Here is a 16402-nt window from a genome sequence, read left to right as displayed (position 1 = left end):
AAAGTAGCCTAACCCATGTCCCTGTACAGCTATAGCAAAATCTTTGGGGTGCTTTGCCCCTGGGTTTTTGTTAATAGTGCGCTACTTTCTGAAGGAGGATTGCTGACATGAAGCAAGTTGCTCCATTCATCATGCATTTTAAAAAAAAAAGACACGTCTCTAGAAAAGTCAAGAAAATCTCAGTTTCAACTGCAGAAATGTGGAGCTTTGACACCACCAGCGATTATAAGAGCGAGTGGCAGCAAGCAAAGGAGGAAAGCAAAACAGTTTGCTTAAAATTTAATTAGAGACAAAGGTTCCTTTCTTTGTCTTACTGAGCTGAACTAATGGTCTCTGAGCTTCAGTGTAAAGAGCTATGATTTACTTTGCATGCTTAATTCCATTAATATAATAAACTGAAGCAGTGGCAGCAGCTCAGAGCTCAGGGATCATTAACCACAGCGTGTTTAGACCTCAGAATGGGTGACATGTCCTTCACCCTAGCAGGGATGGGTCTGATTAAAATCCAGTTCACTGTCCCTGTGTTCTTAAATTATCTTCATCTGAGAAACCCCTTGAGCATAATTTTGTTTGACTCCCATAAACCTTGTGTAGAAAATATGACTGAAATGATGATGCATTGTACTATGCACATGGGAGTCTGCCTGGGTTGGGGGGGGCCGGTGGCTTTGGGAATGTTCACTCTGTCTGTGATATATTGCTGCGGGTCTTCAGCACCTGCTGATCCTTCCCGAAGCCAGTCCCCGTGAAGGAGCAGAGAGAAACCTTCCCAGAGCAGACTGTGTAAATGTGAGCCATCTTCAGCAGCAGCTGATGCTGTGGTTCCCAGCACTCGATGAATAGAGCTTCAAGTGCAGACTTGAAATAACATCAGCCTAAACTCTGCCTGCATGTGTTCCCTTCACAAGTACTCCCTGCTGCCTATCGCTTTAGTAGTTTTATTTGGAACTTTCAAACATTTTGAAAAGTTACCTCCACTTGTTCAATGCACTGGTCTGCTTCATCTGCAACGTCCTCATGTGCTTTGGAAGGTTTGTTAAGAACAGATTTTATTTCCCCCTCATAAATCCACACTTGGCTGCTTCTCGCTAAGTTTCAGTAACTCTGGTTACCTTCCTGCCTCTCCATTGCCAACTTTGTTTGGATGTATTCCTAGAGAATTCAGCTCTTGCTTTCAACAGTCATCGTGTGTTCCCATCCAGCAACACCCCCGCCCCACCACCCTATTCCAAAACTCCAGGAACTAATACTGTTGGAAGGATGACAGGGAACCGCAGTTTGTTTTTGTCTTCTGGTTCTCCCCCTGGCATTGCAAAAAGTAGTGTCAGCAGGGACTAATCTTCAGTTCCTGGTCCTTCCTGAGGAATTGGCCTGTCTCCTGAGAAGCTGTTTTATCCACACAGATGAATACAAATGGGTTAGCGAGTTGCTGTGATTTGGCTTTGGCCTGAACTGCCATCTTATTTCTGTCTGGAGTTGGTTTACGAAACATCTGCTTTCTTTCTCTTTTAAAGAAAATATGAATATTCCTTGTCTCTCTCTCTCTCTCTCCTTTCTTGCTTTCTCTCTCTTTCTTTTCTTTCTTTTCTTTTCCTTTCTTTCTTTTTTCTTTTCTTTTTCTTTTTTTCTGTCTTTCTTTCTTTCCACCTTTTTCTTTCTTTGTTTCTCTCCTTTTCTTTCTTTCTTTCTTTTCTTTCTTTCGCTTTCTTTCTTTCTTTGTCTTTCTCTCTCTTTCTCTCTCTCCTTTTTCTTTCTTTTTCAGTCTTTTTTCTTTCTCTCTTTCTGTCTTTCTACCTTTTCTCTTTCTTTCTCTCTTTCTTTCTTTCTCTCCTTTTCTCCGTTCTTTCTTTCTTTCTTTCTTTCTTTCTTTCTTTCTTTCTTTCTTTCTTTCTTTCTTTCTTTCTTTCTTTCTTTCTTTCTTTCTTTCTTTCTTTCTCTCTCTTCTTTCTTTCTTTCTCTCTTCTTTCTTTTTTCTTTCTTTCTTTTTTCTTTCTTTCTTTCTCTCCTTTCTTTCTCTCCTTTTCTTTCTTTCTCTTTTTTCTTTCTTTCTTTTTTCTTTCTTTCGTTTTTCTTTCTTTCTTTCTTTCTCTCCTTTTCTTTCTTTCGTTCGTTCGTTCTCTCCCCCCCTCCCTCTTTGGTTTGTTCTTCTGTTCGTTCTTTCTTTCCCTCTTTTTCTGTCTATCCTCTCTGACTGTGACTCCTGGTGAAGAAGAGATTCACAACAACTGGTGAATTTTTCTCAGCCAGAAATGCAGGTCACACACCCACCCCCCACCCCCCACCCCCTGCCCAAACACCCAAAACCCTGTCACTCGCCAGTGTGGCCCTGGGCTATCCCTGCGATTTTTGGATCAGTTTGCACTGCAGCAGAACTCTAGATGAACAGTACAGGGAGCAGCAAGTTTGAACAGTACACTGCACTGCGCGATGCAGTGGGATACTGACTGTTATACATGCAAGCTTCTGCAATATGTTCCATCACATCACACTTTCACTGTCCCTGCTTCACTGCCTGTCCGGTTATGTGCTGAACTGTAGCCTGGGATTTCCTGAGCACTCCTACTCCTACTCCTGACACCTAATGTAATAAAATCGAAATGCCTTGAAACAGTTAGCCAATGGCTGATTGTTCTTTTGAGTTGTCTGCACTTTTCCAGCCTTGGGTTTTTTTTTAATGTTGAAGCTGATCCTCAGCTTTTCAGAGATTGTCACCTGTCCTCTGTGTCCAAGAATCCATTCCTTCCTGCAGACTGCTGTTAGAGATCGAGGCAACAGGAACGGAAACCCTGCATTCTGCACAGACCTGATGGGCCAAAGGGCCTTTTACTATGCTGTGGATCTCTATCTGACACTTGATTTCCTCTGTAACTACTTCCCTATCACATTCCCAAATAGTTGATCCCGCAAAATTCAGTAGATGCTGGAGATCCAAAGCAACAACAGAAATTGCTGGAGAAACTCAGCCGGTCTGGCAATGTCTGCGGAGCAAGAAATGGTTAATGTTTTGGGACCAGTGACCCTTCTTCGGAACTGGGGATGTTAACTTTGTGTCTGTTTGTTTGCAGATGCTGCCAGACGTGCAGAATTTCTCAGGGCAGAAGCAGGCCATTCAGCCTTTCGAGCCTGTTCCAATGCACTAATCCTGCCCTCTCCCACTTCCCTTTTAGCCACCCGAGCTTTATCTACCCCCCTTCGTGAAAACAGAAACCTTTTAGCCTCGAGCAGAAATGGCCAATTGGGCCAAGCTTATGGTGTTGATTTTTGACCGTGAGTGAGGGTAATTAGCGCCATTAATCTGCTGAGGGCCAGGGATTGCTTATTGGGATAGCCATTTTGCACCAAAATGGTTTTTGCTGTTTCGTTGCTCGGAAGATTATGGTTGTTAAAATTTTAAAGTTTATGGCAATTGTTTTCGTGCATCATGCCCCCACGACAGGACTCTGCGGGGAAAAGAAAATATTCCTTTCTCAAACACGGGCACACAGCCGCAGATGTGTGCGTGGACCCAAACCCACAGAACTTGCCCATTCCGAGTAGATTCTGTGTGTGGCTAACATTGAATTCAGACACTTGTGACATGAACTGGGGCTGTAGTTTCGAGGTGGTGTTGCATTGTCACGCTGGGACTTTCCTGTCCCTAATGACCTTTCAATTGAGTGGTTTGCTCATTTCCTGCAGAGCACAGCTATCAGTCAACTGCATTTAGATTTCCCTCCCTAAAGACCGCTAACGAAGCAGAAGTGTTTTTCTGATCATCGAAAGCAGCTTCATGGTTCCCTTCACTAACTTTTCAACTCCGGGTTGATTCAGCAAATGCAGCTGAGGCCAGATTTGAACCTAGGTTCCCAAAACATTAATACGAACCTTAGAATCACTAGACTCACTGCAGCACCAACTTTCCCTTTAGAGGGTGACCTTTATAGAGATTTATAAAATCATGAGAGATATAGATAAGGTGGGGGAATTCGAGACTAGAGTGCATATTTTAAGGTGAGAGGAGAAAAGATTTAAAATGACACAGGGGAGCTACATCTTTCACATACAATTTTGTGTGGAATGAACTTCAAGAGAAATTGGTGGATGTGGGCCCGAAACAATCGCCTTCCTGCTCCTCTGATGCTGCTTGGCCTGCTGTGTTCATCCAGCTCTTCACCTGGTTATCTAAGTACATGAATAGGAAAGGTTTGGAGGGATATGGGCCAGGAGCAGGCAGGCGGGACGAGTTTACTTTTGGGATTATGGCTGGCACAGATTGGTTGGACCGAAGGGTCTATTTCTGTACTGTATCACTCTACCACCTCAATGCTTTATTACTGAGGTGACTGTTAAAGATTGTAAGGCAGAATTTGAAAGGGATCATTGTCCTTCCCAGTTCGTCATACAAATCAATCCCTGAAACCTGATTTAAAACAGATGTTGCTGGAAAAGCTCAGCAGGTCTGGCAGCTTCTGTGAAGAAAATCAGACCTGGACCCGAAACATTAACTCTGATTTTTTTTTTTCTCTCCACAAATGCTGCCAGACCTGCTGAGCTTTTCCAGCAATGTTTTGATACTGTTCCTAGTTTACAGCATCCGCAGTTCTCTCGGTTTTTATTTAGCCTGAAACCAGATTACTTGGCCAGTGTAATATTGCCGTTCGTGGGAGCTGGCTATGTATAAATTTGGGTGCTACATCAGTCACTGTGCTAAAACAGAAAATATTTCTTTGATGTAAAGGTAAATGGAAAATTCTGCAACCCCCAAATGTGCGATAGGAATGTATGTTCTTTCTGGTTTCACTCTGGCATTTGTGATTTTTTTTCTTATAACCAGGAGATACTTTTTGGCTGCATGGCAGTAACTGGTGTGAAAATAGTTGAGTTAAAAGTGTGGAATCTATGCCGTAGCAATTTAATCTACCCCCAGAACAATTTGTTAAATCTACCCCTTTGCAAATTAATGTGGAGAAAGAGAAGTTTTATTGTAAAATGTAACAAAAGAAGCTGATGTTTTTTTCTTCCTAAGCCCTGAATTACTTTGGTTTTTGAGGAGCTTTAAGTTATCCCTTGACCTCTCTCACAGAGCCTGTGGTGGAATAAGAGGTTCCCAAACTGTGACTTCCCAGGATTTACTCTGAGGTCCAGGAAAGCACAAGATATTAACTTGACTCCGCAGTTTCTAAATTTTCTAAATAAAGATGGGATGAGGGCATCGCTGACTAAGCAGCATTTATTGCCCGTCCCTATTAGTCCAGAGTCAACCATGTTGCTGTGAGTCTGGAGTCACATGTAGGCCAGACCAGGCAAGGATGGCAGTTTTCCTTCCCTAAAGGGACATTAGTGACCCAGATGGGTTTTTCCTGACAGTCGACAATGGATTCACAGTCATCATTAGATTCTTAATTCCAGATATTTGTTGAATTCAAATTCTACAATTGGCTCATCCAGCCTCACATTTTATTATCTTGGAATTCTCCAGCATCTGCAGTTCCCATTATCTCTGTCTACAATTGGCTGTGACGGGATTCAAACCCAGGTCCCCAGAATGTTATTTGAGTCCAGCAATAATACTACTAGGCCATCACAGCGATTGGTATCTGGTGCCAGAGAGAGAGGGAGAGAGTTGGTGTTTAAGGAGAAAGCTGAGGAATTAGAGCTATAGCTTGTTTCCAACTTGTTACGAGCTGTTGAATGCTGGACCCTTGGCATGTCCACAGCTTGTAAGGAGGCCTTTACCTACAGGCCAATGGAAAGCTTGCGTGTTCTTGTCCGGCTAGCGGTTTTCCCTGTTGCTGGAGAGCTCTCCTTTCAGGCTTTCGGGCTGAGACCTGAGGCTACAGCCTTGGGCTGCTCGCTGAGTCACTGTGCTTTGTTTAACTGTGTGTATTCATTCGCTCGACTGTGTAAATAATTTCCCCTCACTTTTTTTCTGAATGTGGGGAGCATGTAAATCTCCCACTACCGTAGAATCGTGCAGTACAGAAAAGCCCCTTTGGCCCATCGAGGCTGTACTGCCAAAAATGGGCAGCACGGTGGCTCAGTGGTTAGCAGTGCAGCCTCACAGCGCCAGGGACCCGGGTTTGATTTCCACCCTCAGGTGACCATCTGTGTGGAGTTTGCACATTCTCCTGGTGTCTGCGTGGGTTTCCTCTGGGTGCTCCGGTTTCCTCCCACAGTCCAAAGATGTGCAGGTTAGGTGGATTGACTATGCTAAATTGCCCGTCGTGCCCAGGGATGTTTAGGTTAGGTTGGTAAGACACAGGAAATGCAGGAGCATTGGGTCTGGGTGGAATGCTGTTTGGAGGGTGGTGTGGACTTGTTGGGCCAAATGGCCTGTTTCCACACTGCAGAAATTCGCTGAATGTGTGCAAAATACACTACTGCCTTCCTTTGGCCCACTTTCCCACACTCTGCTCTGAGCAACTGCTCATCGAGTGTCTCTTTGCTATCACCATCACCGTCTCCATCTCCATCTTCGCGTCCCCCTCTAGCTCCATCTCCACCTCCGCCCCCCCCTCCGGCCCCACCTCCGCCCCCCCCTCGCCCCCCCCCCCCCTCGCCCCCCCCCTCCCCCCCCCTCCGGCCCCCCCCTCCGGCCCCCCCCCCCCTCCGGCCGGCCCCCCTCCGCACCCCACCTCCAGCCCCAGCTCCACCACTACCAACTGCACCAGACATTCTCCTACATTTGTTTGAGTTTCTGCAGTATGTACATTCATAAAGCTCACAGGGTGACCATTCAGTCCTTCATATTCATGGCTATCTCTCCCTGAAGGTGCTCTCCTACTGTGCCCTTAAACCTCTGATTTATTTTCTTTGCAAATATTTCATACAATTTTTTTTTCGAAGCTCTTGGAGCTGCTTCCATAGCATTTCGTCATGACTTGCTTTGTTTTGCTCAGTTAAAAAAAAACCTGCTGCTTCTTTTGGTAATTCTCTAATGTCTGTCCCCATTGGTTACTGACACCCTCCCCCCTGCCATAGAAGCAGTTTCTCTCATTGAGAAATAGGAGCAGGAGTAGGCCATTCAGCCCCTCAGGCCGCCCTGCTAACCTACGAGCAGGCGTGTTCTTTACCAGAATGCAATCGGCCACCGTTTCTGAAGGTCCACTATTCAAAGAGAGGGTGACTCTCGTGTAACATAAGGGCAGGTGGTGAGGACTTCAAGGCTTGTACAATTCAAACTTGACGAAGTGACAATGTGAGTGGACCAGCATTGTGTTACACTTCATCATCACTGTCTCTGTATCGCTTTCCAGACACACACAATGTTGGAATACCTTTAGGAGGCAATCTCAATAGTATGTGACCTGAAGGTATAAATATCTCAGACTCCATCACCCTGGGATCACTTGAAGCATAACACTCTCCTCTACGAGTACTTTTCATCGGTATTCACCAAGGAGAGGGACATGACAGATGTTGAGTTAGGGATAGATGTTTGCTTACTCTAGGTCAAGTTGACATAAGGAAGGAGGAAGTGTTAGGTATCCTAAAAGACATTAAGGTGGACAAGTCCCCAGGTCCGGATGGGATCTATCCTAGGTTACTGAGGGAAGCGAGAGAGGAAATAGCTGGGGCCTTAACAGATATCTTTGCAGCATCCTTAGACACAGGTGAGGTCTTGGAGGACTGGAGACTTTCTAATGTTGACCCCTTGTTTAAAAAGGGCAGCAAGATTAAGTAATTATCGACTGGTGAGCCTGACGGCAGTGGTAGGGAAGCTACTGGAGAAGATACTGAGGGTTAGGATCTATTTCCATTTGGAAGAAAATGGGCTTATCAGTGATAGGGAACATGGTTTTGTGCAGGGAAGGCCATGTCTTACCAACTTAATAGAAAGCTTTGAGGATGTGACAAAGTTGATTGATCCGGGAAAAGCTGTAGATGTCATATACATGGACTTTAGTAAGGCGTTTGATAAGGTTCCCCATGGCAGGCTGGTGGAGAAAGTGAAGTCACATGGGGTCCAGGGTGTGCTAGCTAGATGGATAAAAAACTGGCTAGGCAACAGGAGACAGAGAGTAGTAGTAGAAGGGAGTTTCTCAAATTGGAGACCTGTAACCAGTGGTGTTCCACAGGGATCTGTGCTGGGACCACTGTTGTTTGTGATATATGTAAATGATTTGGAGGAAGGTGTAGGTGGTCTGATCAGCAAGTTTGCTGATGAAACTAAGATTGGTGGAGTAGCTGATAGTGAAGGGGACTGTCAGAAATTACAGCAGAATACAGATAGATTGGAGAGTTGGGCAGATAAATGGCAGATGGAGTTCAATCCAAGTAAATGAGAGGTGATGTATTTGATCTTCCAAAATGCAAGGGTGAACTCTGCAGTAAATGGAAAGGTCCTGGGAAAATTGATGAACAGAGAGATCTGGGTGTTCAGGTCCATTGTTCCCTGAAGGTGACAACGCAGGTCAATAGTGTGGTCAAGATGGCATATGGCATGCTTTCCTTCATTCGGCGGGGTATTGAATACAAGAGTTGGTAGGTCATGTTGCAGTTGTATAGGACTTTGGTTTGGCCACATTTGGAGTACTGTGTACAGTTCTGGTCGCCACATTACCAAAAGGATGTGGATGCTTTGGAGAGGGTGCATTGGAGGCTCACCGGGATGTCGCCTGGTATGGAGGGTGCCAGCTATGAAGAGAGGTTGAATAGATTAGGATTATTTTCATTAGAAAGACGAGATTGAGGGGGGGGACCTGATTTGAGGTCTACAAAATCATGAGGGGTATAGACAGGGTGGATAGCAAAAAGCTTTTTCCCAGAGTGGGGGACTCAATTACTAGGGGTCATGAGTTCAAAGTGAGAGGAGGAAAGTTTGAGGGAGATATGTGTGGAAAGTTCTTTACACAGAGGGTGGTGGGCGCCTGGAACGCATTGCCAGCGGAGGTGGTAGACGCAGACACGTTAGGGTCTGTTAAGAGATATTTGGGCGGGTACATGGATGGGCAGGGAGCAAATAGACACAGACCGTTAGAAAATAGGTGACAGGTTAGACAGTGGATCTTGATCGGCGCAGGCTTGGAGGGCTGAAGGGCCTGTTCCTGTGCTATGTTTGAATGCATCCTGCTCTACTGTAAACCTATTTGTAACATTCGTGCTGAGATCTAGGTGTGCAGATCTGAGGAACATGGTAGTTGTTATAAAATGTAATGCTGGGTTTGAGTTATAACGACAGCCTGAGACTTTTCCCCCCAGAGCATAGCAAGTTGACGCTTATAAAATCATGAGATGTATAGCTGGGTTAGTGGTCAGCATCTTATCCCGAGGGTGGGGAATTACATGAATAGAGGCCATAGTTTTAAGGCAACAAGAGGGATATTTTAAGAAGACAACAAGGGACAGTTTTTTAACACAGGGTGGGTCGTGTGTGGAACGAACTTGATGTGGGCACAGTTACAATGTTTAAAAGACATTTGGATAGGTACACAAATAGGAAAGATTTAGAGGGATACAGGCCAGGAGCAGCCAGATGGGGCGAGTTTAGTTTGGGATCATGCTCGGCATGGACTGGTTGTAGTGTATGTAGACCATTCAGCCCCTTGGGCCTGTTCTACTATTCTGTTAGACCCTGCCTGGCCCGAGCCCAGCAATAGTCTCAATGTCGATGGACGCAATTTAGTGTAATTGTTCTGCTCATCGCTCCGCTTTCAAGGAGCTCTAGGGACGGCATGGTGGCTCAGTCGTTAGCACTGCTGCCTCAAAGCACCAGGGACACTGGTTCAGTTCCACCCTCGGGTGACTGTGTGTGTGTGGAGTCTGCACGTTCTCCCCGTGCCTGCGTGGGTTTCCTCCCACAGTTCAAAGATATGCAGGCTAGGGTGGATTGGCCGTGGGAAGTTTCCCATAGTGTTCAGGGATGTGCAGATTAGGTGGGATGGGTCTGGGCTTATTGGGCTGAAGGGCCTGTTTCCACACTGTGTAGGGATTCCATGATCCTCTTTAGAACCTGGTGCGTGCTATATTTTACATCCTTCGCAATTAGTTTTAAGGAGAAAGCTTTTGAAAGAAGTAACTTCAGTCTTTTCAGTGCGGGCTGCACTGTTTGGGAGCTGTATCCCTGGATTTTCTTTCCATATATGCCTTTTTTTAACCCTTCCATAGAAACAGCACAGTGCCAGCCTAACGGGCCAGTTGATTCCGCGGAGTCTGTTGCTGGGTTCAAATCCAGTCCACTCAAAGGATTAATGACACTGAAATTGAAAAACTTGCGGTTGAATTCCACAGTACAAAAGGGTCAGTTCAAGGACTAATTAAGGCACAAAAGCAAAGACGGGAGCTGTATTTTTGTTGGAAATTAGTTCCATCGGGGCCAGTAATCAGCCTGAGGAGACCGCGTTTGTTTATTTTTGATCGAGTCCTCTTATTAATGACCCGGGAACAGGCGGAGGGCATTTCGCTACTTGAGTCTGTTTGAGTGAGTTGGCCTGACACCTTATCCACCGCCTTGCCATTGCCCTACATCTCTATGCACCTTTCTGTTAGGAACGTCTGTCATTTTCCAATTTAAAATTAACTTTGGACCTCGCTTCAGTAGCATTTTTTGGAAGGGAGCCCTGAACAGCGATCGTCTTTTTCTGCTCACCATTCTGCCTTGGAAACATATCGCTTTTCCTTCACTGGAATGCCCTCAGGATTCTGACCCAGCTGAAGGAATGAATGATGCTTTTCCAACGGAGGGGAACTTGCAGGGCAGTGGCGCTCCCTTGTCCTCCTGGATGGAAGTGACAGCGGGTTTGGAAGGTGCTGCCTGAGGATGCCCTGAGGTAGCCAGCACCTTTTACCGCCCTGCGTGACCGGTGGCCTCCCGTTGGCTGTTCTACACTGAACAACAAGAACAGAGAGCAAAGAAAATTACAGCACAGGAACAGGCCCTTTGGCCCTCCCAGCCTGTGCCAGTCCAGATCCTCTATATAAACCTATCGCCTATTTTCCAAGGATCTGTATCCCTCTGCTCCCTGTCCATTCATGTACCCGTCCAGATACATCTTAAACGACGCTATTGTGCCCACCTCCACCACCTCTGCTGGCAACGCGTTCCAGGCACCCACACCCTCTGCGTAAAGAACTTTCCACGCACATCTCCCATAAACTTATCCCTTCTCACCTAGAAATCGTGACCCCTCGTAATTGAGGGGAGGGTGAACATAGAGAAATGGACATCTCCAGAGATTTGATTTCTTGGGCAAGTGAAGCTCATTCTCCAACAATTAACAACAGGAAACCTGATAAAGAATCATCTAGACTCAAAGCGTTAGCTTGTTCTCTCTCGGTGGATGCTGCCCAACCTGCTGTGATCTCCAACATGTTTTTGGTTTCTGTGGAAATCTTGCAACTCTGACTTAGATCAAATAATAAGAAATACTGATTTAAAACAACATTGCCAGGACTGGACTTAAGATTCACTAACAGTGGCACGACAACAAGAATAACCATGAACTAACCAGGGCCTAGTACCATCTTTTACTCTTCAATGGTTGAATGAAGCCTGATCAAATATTCCTCAGGGACATTCTTGTAGTATTTGGGTCAGTGCAAACTGACTAATATTTAATTGCGACTATGGCACACTCGGCACTGTCGGGGTTAGGAGTCATCAAGGCAATGAGTGACTACGTAAGAACTAGGAGCAGGACAAGGCCATTCAGCCCCTTGATATGATCATTTGCTATGATTGTGGCTGATCTCACCTCGGCCTCAGGTCCACATTCCTGTGTGCGCTCCATGACTCTTCAAATCCCCTATTCGTTAAAATCTATTTCCAGCTCGAACTTCGTCAATGCCCCAACACACCACGCTGTGGGGTGGTAAACTCCCCAGATTCATCACCCTTTCAGAGAAGTAATCACCTGTTTTAAATCCGCTGCATTTTATCCTAAAACTACAGCTATCGAGATTGCAATTCCAGTTTTTAAAGAATGGGGTAATTGAGATCAATTGAATTTCAGTTTGGCTGTTGGTTTGTTCGCCGAGCTTGGCAAATGAATTGCAGTTTCCCTTATCCTAGATATTTTTTAATCAAGCTGTTACAACAGGGAGGAGGGCAGCTAGGACTTGAAGCCAGAATGTTCTAGTCCAGAGGGAGGGACGCTACCACTGCACCACCGCAGCTCTTTACTCCTAATGTTAGAGTGAACGTATTTGTTGTTCGCCATCAATAAGGAACGTTTAGTGAAAGCATGGCAATTTGAGATGGGGACTGCTGTTCTTTCAAGAGAGCGCTCTCAGCCCCTGAAGGCAGCAGGCAGGTTATTCGTGAAGAATGCATACGGGATGCTGCCTTTATCCATCGAGGTCTAGATGATAAGAGCAGGAAGGCGATGTTGGAGCTGTACAGGACCTTGGTAAGACCACAGCTGGAGGATTGTGGCTGGTTAATGGGGAGACAATGGCCTAGTGGTATTGCCACTGGACTGTTAATCCAGAGAGCCAGGTAATGTTCTGGGGATGTGGGTTCGAATCCTGCTGCGGTAGATGGTGGAGTTTGATTTTAAATAAGAATCTAATGATGACAGTGAACCCGTTGTTGATTGTCGAGAAAATACCTTCTGGTTCACTAATGTCCTTGAGGGAAGGAAATTGCCATTCTTTACCTGGTCTGGCCTACACGTGACTCCAGACCCACAGCAATGTGATTGACTCTCAACTGCCCTCTGGGCAATTAGGGAATGGGCAATAAATGCTGCCTAGCCAGTGATACCCTCATCCTGTGAATGAATAAAAGAAAACAAGAGTTCAGGTCACCACACAATAGGAACTATATGATTTGCCCAGGAAGAGTTGCCGCGGAGATTCATGAGGATGTTGCCTGGGATGGAGCATTGCAGCGATGAAGAGAGGCTGGATAAGCTCAGGTTTATTTCTTTGGAGCAGAGAAGGCTGAGGTGTCGGGGTGGGACCTGACAGAGATGTACATGATTGACGGGTGCGGACAGGATGAATAGGAAACAGCTATTAATTATCCGTTGGAGGGTCAATAACAAGGGGTGTAATTTTAGGGTTTAGAGGGGATTTGAGGAGAACTTTTGGTGGTGGGGGTCTGGAATGCCCTGCCCGGGAGGGGACGTGAGGCAGGAAACCTCACAACCTCTTTTTTTAAAAAAAAGTGCTTGAAGTACTTTGTAAAAGTGTTGTAACATTTGAGGCTGAGAGTCTAGTGCAAGAAAGTAGGACGAGTGTAGATTCTGTGTAGCATTTCTGTTCGTGTGGCTGAGAGGCCTGTTCTGTACAGTATGATTGTGTGATTTTTGTAGCGTCTCTGAAAGGGCCGGAAACTTGTCCGTACCTTTAAAGCCTTTATTTGCAGTAGCTGCATTCCTAGTTGGACGACGGCTAGTTAGTATACCAGCACTTCCACCTCCAGTAGAGGGTTACAGCTCATGCCTCAGTGTTCTGATTCGAATTTGTGATCAGGGCTAGCCCTTTTGACAGAGGACTGACCCTATCGCTGATATCATTACTCCCAAGCGAAGCTCTGTTGGCCTGTTAGATTTGGCCGAGAGACCCTGTGGCCTTTGGGGTTTTGAAAGAGCAGAGGGTTCTCCCTCACGCCCTTGTTCGCTTCCCTCCCATCATCTGAAGTGAGCAGGTGAACTGGCCATTCAGCCCGAATGCCATTTGTGGGATCTTGCTATGTAGAAAGTTCTGGATGTGAGTTTGCTCGCTGAGCTGGAAGGTTAGTTTTCAGACGTTTCGTCACCATTCTAGGTAACATCATCAGCGAGCCTCCGACAAAGTGCTGGTGTTATGTCCCGCTTTCTATTTATTATAGAAATATATATATTATACATTAAATAGAAAGGGTTCGTCGGAGGCTCACTGATGATGTTACCTAGAATGGTGACGAAACGTCTGAAAACTAACCTTCCAGCTCAGCGAGCAAACTCTCATGTAGAAAGTGCCTGGTGTGGAGTTGGGGGGAGGTGGGGGGCATTGATCATATTTGATATGTATATCAGCTGTATGCCACGGAATATCAGGCACAAGGGGAGCTATAAAACATCACAGCAGGAGGCTATTCGGCCCTGACAGTCTCTGCTAGCCCTCTGTGACAGTAGATTAGTCAGTCCCACTCCCTCTTCCTTTTACTTGTGAATGTTTTCCATTCTCTGTCCTTTGTAAGTACTTTCTGCACTGAGCTCATTCTTTTGCTAATCAGCTTAACTCAAGCTTGTTCCTGACCCCTCTGCCAGTGAGTGCATTTTCTGTCTACACTGTTAAAATCTCTCATTATTTCGAAAATCTTTGTTAATTCCCCCTTTTATTTTAAATGGAAAATGGAGACTAACCAATCCAGTCTTCATGTTTACAATTCTGAGGCCACAAAGAGAGAGAGAGAGAGACTGCTGGGAAATATTAAATCTAACCACTCTTTACACAAAGTGCTCTCTTTCTCCCTGCAGTGGTTCAAGAAGGCAGCTCGCCAATACCCCCTTAAGGGACAATTGGGGACAAATAAAAAAAGTCTGCCTTTTGATTCTTCCTACCACAGTACCTTACGCTTTCCTACATTCAACCCCAGCCAGTAAGCTTTTGCCCACTCTCTCAACCTAACTATATTCCCCTCGCAGATTCCCTATGTCCTCATCATCATAATGTGCCTCTTCTCACCTATTTTTGTAGAGTCAGCAAATTTGGGTACGTTGCACTCTGGCACCTCCTAAAAGTCATTAATGTAGATCGTAAATAATTAGGGACCTAAGACTGATCGATGTGACGCTCCACTAGTTATGCCTTTCCCAGCTGAGAAAGACTTACTAATACTGAATCTCCTGAATTAGTGTGTTAACGGATCTTCAATGCATGCTAATACATTGCGCCCAATACTGTGGTTTCTATCTTGTGCAATAACTGTTATACATTGCACCTTACTGAATACATTCTGTAAATATTAGCCTTAGAATAAAAGGATTCATCAGCCAGTTTTCTTTTAATAAAGATGAAATTATTGAATTTATTCTAAAGCAAAACTCATCCAGTCAAAGTCCAGAATTGGTTTGCACACTCTAAGTGGAAAATACACACACATTCCCACCGTGGGTGTTTTCTTCTCTTAAAAGCTAAAATTTGCAGCTGCGGAATGTTCTGACACCTGTTTATATGGTGGTCTTGCATGTGTGGTCAAATCCTTAACCATGATTAGGGATTGGACCTGCACTCATTATCATTTAAATGAAGAGAGGTGACCTTTCTGAAACTTACAGGGGATTTGACTTAGAAGATCGGAAAGGCTGCTCCCCCTAAAGGGAGAGTCTACGACCAAGTGATGGAATCTCAGAATAAGAGGTCGCCCATTAAAGACGGAGAAGAGAAGGGACTTCTTCTCTGAGGTTAGTGAATCCATGGAATTCTTTACCACAAAGAGATGCCAAGGCTGAGCCACTTAAGTGTATTCTAGACTGAGATAGACAGATTTTTAATGAGCAAGGGAATTGAGGGTAATAGGAGAGAGACAGGAAAGCAGTGTTGAGGATTATCTGATCAGCCCATGAACTTTCTGAATGGCAGTAGAGACAAGATGAGCAGAAGTAGGCCATTCAGCCCATGAGCCTTATGGTTAGACATGGTTGCCTCAGGGGTCTTAGCGCACACTGCTGGCTCAGGAAATTGGTCCCTTCCTGCATCTTGGTCTTCCTTGCTGACTGGAGAGGGCTCAAAAATTTATACTTTTCATCTCCTTTGTAATCTATTTCTGTCCAAAACTTCCCTTTTTATTACTTATAAATTAAAGTGCAAATTGCGTGAGCTCCCAAGCTCCTCTGCTAATTTTAAACAAAGTGATAACTCATTAATTTTAAATATTGATTATCATTCACATGGCACTTTACAGGGAAAGGCTGATGATTGAAATGGGTCATTTACAACACTCATTTGTTCAAGGATGAAGTAATTGTGGGTCAAGCTTTTAACCTTTTGTGTTCTTTCATTATAGCTCATTTTCCACAGCTCGTGCCATCTCTTACTGAAAGGTAATTAATAGCAGAATAACCTTTGCATTGGATGCCACAATGCCCTTCAGTGGTTTTATATATTAGACTTTTGAGGTGTGACTGTAGTGGCATTTTCATTTCAATGTCTAATGTATTTAAATAATGTCTCCCACTGGAATTCTTTCGAAAAGAAAGCAAATTGATAGATTGTGAAGTTCAGTTAAGTAGCTGACAGAGAAAATTGTAGAGAGGTTCTAATAGAAATCAACCTTAAAAAAATTTGCTTCAAGCCTCACTAACAGTGGCATAAAGCAAAACTGTATTTCGTCTTTCCTGACCTGGATGTTACAGAGCACTTTACATTTTAATTAAGTATTTTTGAAACACATTTTGAACGTGGGTAAAGCAGCAACGAATTTGTGCGTAGCAAGCTCCTAAGCTTCAATGTGAGATGACCCAGATGAATTTTCTTTTTCAGTTCATTTGTGCGC

At 44.8% G+C, this 16402-nt stretch overlaps 1 protein-coding gene across 13 annotated transcripts in view; it reads left to right on the top strand.

The window, feature by feature from the left end:
* lzts2a (leucine zipper, putative tumor suppressor 2a) overlaps nucleotides 1-16402 on the top strand; it is a 232854-nt gene that overhangs the window by 27609 nt on the left and 188843 nt on the right. For 2 of the 13 annotated variants that reach the window (XM_059652953.1, XM_048550930.2), the window contains exons 2-3: nucleotides 15186-15311; nucleotides 15914-15950. The exons of 8 other annotated variants lie outside the window; for them this stretch is intronic. The gene's annotated coding sequence lies outside the window, so the exon portion shown is untranslated. The remainder of the gene's footprint in view (nucleotides 1-15185; nucleotides 15312-15913; nucleotides 15951-16402) is intronic. 3 more of the 13 variants (XM_059652954.1, XM_048550934.2, XM_048550933.2) reach the window with 2 other exon arrangements.

The sequence above is a fragment of the Stegostoma tigrinum genome, chromosome 20 (assembly GCF_030684315.1).
Source record: "Stegostoma tigrinum isolate sSteTig4 chromosome 20, sSteTig4.hap1, whole genome shotgun sequence".
In the NCBI taxonomy this organism is placed as follows: domain Eukaryota; kingdom Metazoa; phylum Chordata; class Chondrichthyes; order Orectolobiformes; family Stegostomatidae; genus Stegostoma; species Stegostoma tigrinum.
The sequence above is the reverse complement of the archived record's forward strand: the minus strand, read 5'-3'. Positions and strand labels throughout refer to the sequence as shown.